Consider the following 5208-nt stretch of genomic DNA (forward strand, 5'->3'; position numbering starts at 1 on the left):
AATTTGTTTCTCTAGTCAACCCAGGTAACACAACATCTAACAACAACAGGGCTTAAAGAGCAAGGATTTCCAGAGGCCCAGGTAGAAGTTGTAAAGTATTTTAACCTATCTACAGAAAATGGTAATTTCTACCATATTTTATTGGCCAAGCATGTCACTAATCCAGTCCATATTCAAGAAGAGAAGTCGTAGACGGAACCCATCAATCGGAGGAAGAATTTGTTACCATCAAAGAATTTGCTACCATGTTTAATCCATGATATCGTTTCACCAAGTCCTCAGCCAAGTCTCACGACTGAACTCTCTGTTCCCAGATTCTTATCAGTGGCAGCTGGGAGGCAGCAACACACAGAATATAAAAAGCAAAGGTCACAGAGTACAGGAAGCAAGGGTTTGAGGGCTTCCTTCCTGCTACAATGTCGTGGGCTGAACTGTCTTTTCCTTACTCCCCTCCCCTCCCACTCCCCAAGTATGTGTCAACTCTGCCAGCCCTGATTCTCAGTTGCATGGCAGTTATGTAATAGGTACTGTGTCACTTTTATAAAATGTGCTCACCTCTCACGAGTGATCTGCTAGGATCAATCAATCAGTTGTAAGAAGACTAAGGTGGGAGACTACATCCTGACTTAGAACACTGCAGTGATTTGATCTAAGAGGGGTTTCCTTGCAGTGTGGTTTGCATCACCTTTTATCTTACAAGAGATTAAAACAAAAACAAAACGAACAGAGAAGGAGGCACCTCATTACCACCAAGTCAGAAGATGTGGGAGCAGAGCTCATCCTTTGGACTGGGGCCCCAAAGCTGAGCACCTCAGAGGACTCAGGAAGATTGAAGTCAATACCCAGGAGCTCTCTGAGGACTCCCGGCCCACAGCTGGTGAGAGGAGGCAATGATCTTCCCCTAGATCCAGCAGAGAGAGAAAGCCTTCCCCCAGAGTTGCCACTCTGGATTTGGTCTTTTAGCCTCTTAAACTGTGAAAAAACAAATTTGCTTGTTAACACCATCAACTTGTGGTATTTCTTTTCTTTTTCACTTTTATTGTAAGCTATATTGACCCCCGAGCCCTAAGTTTGGCTTCTTCCATTTCTTCTGGGCCATCTTTTTTGGCTTCTTCCATTTCTTCTGGGCCATCTGTGCAACCTCCTCTTCTTCAGGTTTAGGAATAATATGTTCCTTTTCAGTCAGGGTCATTTCCATGTGGCAGGGATCGCTCATGCAGGGACTGAGCCCACCAGGAGCTCTGCACGTCTGGTGGCACTCCCCCTGGATGTGCTCAATGGCCAGAGAATCCACATCTAACTCTGTAAATTCAGCATTACTTCCTGCATTTTTAAGCATGTGCAGCAACAATTCAGGACTCTTTTGGGGTCATTAACCCTGGGTCCAACTCCACTGTTTGGTCTGTGCACACCTACCAACTCTGCCCTGTTCCACCTTCAGGAGGGCATGCACTGCTTCTGTAAAGTGACAAATAGTTGGTGGCTCTCAGGCTACGCCTAGCTTTGATGACCTAGGCAGTTTCATGAGCTTTCTGAAAAAGTACCTGAAGATCTGACACCCACACCCCCCTTGGTTTGCATGATTTTGTGGGATTTCCTGGATTCAGTGAGTATGAAGCCATTTGGGCCCATCCCCTCAGGCCACTAAGGAGGAGGAAGAGCTGTGGGTCCTGGGAGAATTCTGATTACTAAATCTCTCCCAACTTGTGACACTCTGTTGCAGCAGCCCATGATAGCTGAGACTGCAGAACCCACCACCGAGCCCCTGGATGAACTTGCCAGGTTATTTAACGTTCGAAGTCCCAATTTCCTTATGTGTGACATGACTATGGGTGGCTCAGTGGTAGAATTCTTGCCTTCCATGTGGGAGACTTTGGTGTGATTCCCACTCGATGTTGCTCATGCTTAGCTACTATCCATCCATCCGTCAGTAGAGCCTTAAGTGTTGCTATGATGCTGCCTAAGTTTCAGTGGAGTTTCCAGATTAGGGAAGACTAGGAAAAATGTCCTGGTCATTTATTTCTCAAATCAGCCAGTGAAAACCCTATTGATCTGAATGGTCCAATCTATAACCGATTGTGGGATGGTACAGGACTGGGACAGCATTTTTAACTTGTGTGTGGAATCGCTGTGAGTTGACGGCCTGCTTGGTGACAGCGAACAACAAAATGAGGAGAGTACTACTGTCCCCGGGAGGCCTGGTCGTGTAGTGGTTATGTATTGGGCTGCTAATTGCAAGGTCAGCGATTCGAAACCAACAGCCTCTCCACGGGGGCTAGAAAAGGCTTTCTACTCCTGTGAAGAGTTACAGTCCCGGAGACCCACAGGGGCAGTTCTACCCTGTCCTAGAGGGTTTCTATGAGTCAGCATCGACTCGATGACAGTGTTGCTTTGGACTATTATCCCAAAGGAAAAAACCACTGCTGTCAATTTTGACTCATAAGGACTTTACAGGCAGAATTGCCTCATACGGTTTCCCAGGCTGTAATCTTTAGGACAGCAGACTGCATACCTTTATCTTGTGGTGTGGTTGGTAAGTTTGAATTGCTGAGCTTTCGATTAGCCCAGCTCTTAACCACTCTGCCACCAGTAAAAACCAAGCCAAATTCACTGCCATCAAAGCGACACTACAGGACAGGGTAAAACTGCCCCTGTGGGTTTCTGAGGCTGTAACTCTTTACCAGGGCTCCCTTAAATCTTCAGTGCCCACGAAAATACACACTTGATCTCTCTAATGCAGCGAATACAGCTGGCCAACGGACCTGCCCCAGCCAGTGAACTCTGAAATCTATCCCCGGATATTTATCCCCCAGTTGGTGCAGCGTCCCAGACCGGCTCCTAGTCTAGGCTTGGATTCAGCAGAGATGTTAGGGCAGGCCTATTTCTGGGAGCCCTGGGGTTCCAGGGATAGGCTAGTTTGGTTCCAGGCATCCTTCCCCCACAGCCTTGCTGAACTTTCTTAGAGCTGCACTGCAGTATATGATGTGGCTTTCTACCTAACCTTCCTTCCTTGTCTCTATCCTTCACAAGCATCACACCTTCGCGCTAGGCCCTGCTTCCTGTCTATTGTTCCCTCCCAAGCACGACCACAACTCACAAGACTATCACAAAACACCCCAACCAAACCCATTGTCATCGAGTCAATTCTGACTCATAGAGATGCTATAGGGGATTTCCAAGGCTGTATATCTTTATGGGATCAGACAGCTTCATCTATCTCCCACCAAGCCGTTGGTGGGTTTGCACTGCTGACCTTGTGGTTAGCAAACCAATGCCTAAGCCACGATGACATCAGGGCTCTCCCTCAGGACTATTATCAGAAACCCACTGCCAACAAATACCTGAAGTTTTCTGATTCATAGTGAAGCTAGACAGGGTTTCCAAGGCTGTAAATCTTTATGGGCCAGATAGCCTCATCTTTCTCCCAAAGAGCAGCTGGTAGGTTTGAACCACTGACATTGTGGTTAGCTTAAGTGTCATTCTCGAAAAAACTCACTGCCATCAAGTCCATTCCGATCCAATTCCCCCTTATATCAACCCTATAGGGGAGAGTAGACATACCCCTGTGGATTTTCAAGACTAAATCTTTACAGAAGAAGAAAGCCTCATCTTCCTCCCTCATAGTAGTTGGTGGTTTAGAACTGCTGACCTTTCTGTTAGCAGTCCAATGAGTAACCAACGATGCCACCAGGGTTCCTTGGGGTATCAAATACATGGGTGTGTGAGAAGCATTTAGTCAAGGCTTGACATATAGTTGGCACTCATCTAACCATTCAATCAATATTCAGAGTCCCTACGTGGGCAGGCTTTGGAGCGGATACCTGAGACATAGTGATGAGGTATGCAGACAAGCATGACACCGTGTAGTTATTTTAAAGCATCTTGTCGATCCCCACTGCTCAGAGATAAAGGCTCAACTTTTCCAACAGGACACAGAGCCCTTCAAAGTCTCACACCTTAGGGTCACTTCCTGCTTTACATTCTGCACACCTGAGCCCACAGATAAAAGAAACTTCCCTTTCTCCTCTAGCTTTGCTTTCTCAAACCCAATATCATTTCTCTCCTTTCCTTTCTCCTTGAAATGCCTCTTCCCTCCTCGGCACAAGCCTGATCAACTCTTAAACATACCCAAGACCTACCTCAGCTTGTCACCCTTTGTCACCCCAAAGTAGCTACTAACCTAAAGGTTGCTCATTTGAACTCACCTGGAGAAAAGCGGGTTCCTATTCCAGTAGAGAATTACAGTCTCGGACATTGGGCCTCTACTCAAGTCCTCCCTCAACGCAAGAACACTTTGTTCTAATAATCTGGCATTCTGTGGTGCTCACCTGACCAACACGATTGCTGAAGTTAATATGAGTGCATAAGCTAGTGTGCTGAAGAAAGCTGATGGTGCCCAGCTATTAGAAGACATAGCATCAGGGGTCTTAAAAGCTTGAAGTTAAACAAGCAGCCATCTAGCAAGGAAGCAACAAATCCCATGTGGAAGAAGCACACAGCCTGTGTGATTATGAGGTGTCGATGGGATCAGGTATCAGTTATCAGAAGACCCAAAACAATCATATCTATGAACAAGGTGGGTCGGAGTTGAGCCCCAAAGTCCATCTGTGGCTTTGGACATCCCCTCACAGAAGGGTCCCAAAGAAGGGATGAGCCAGCCAGGGTGCAGTTAGCACCGACAAAACACACATTTTCCAGTTCTTTAATGCTTCCTCCCCACCACTATCATGACCCCGGTTCATAATTTATCAAGGGGTCGCAAGGTGGGGAGGGTGTGGGAGGAAGGGAAAAAGGAGGAACCCGGATACCAAGGGCTCAAGTAGAAAGAAAATGTTTTGAAAATGATGATGGCAACATAGGTACAAATGTGCTTGATATAACTGATGTATGGATTGTGATAAGAGCTGTTTGAATCCCCAGTAAGATGATTTATTTAAAAAAAAAAAAAGGGAATTACAGTCTCAGAGATTCCTGGTGAGTCCAGGCTGGATGGCAGTGCAGTTTTGAGGAACCCTTGGTGGGATAAAAGCCTGACCCTGTGCCACGGGGAAGTTCACAGAGAAAGCGCCAAGAGCCAGTCCAGGTAGCCCAGGCAGCACGTGCTGGCTGGGAACCTGGTCAAAGCACCGGTTACGTCGTCGTTGTACGTATTTACCACCCTGTGCCCGCTAAGTGGTGACCTCCCCTACGGCAGGGGCCGGGTCACAC

At 46.9% G+C, this 5208-nt stretch overlaps 1 long non-coding RNA gene across 2 annotated transcripts in view; it reads right to left on the reverse strand.

Moving 5' to 3' along the window:
- Positions 1-5208, reverse strand: part of LOC123520984 — a 13556-nt gene that overhangs the window by 7470 nt on the left and 878 nt on the right. The window lies entirely within an intron of this gene.

Source organism: Echinops telfairi, unplaced genomic scaffold (assembly GCF_000313985.2).
Source record: "Echinops telfairi isolate 266 unplaced genomic scaffold, ASM31398v2 ScPeMD7_7468;HRSCAF=8506_0, whole genome shotgun sequence".
Lineage (NCBI taxonomy): Eukaryota > Metazoa > Chordata > Mammalia > Afrosoricida > Tenrecidae > Echinops > Echinops telfairi.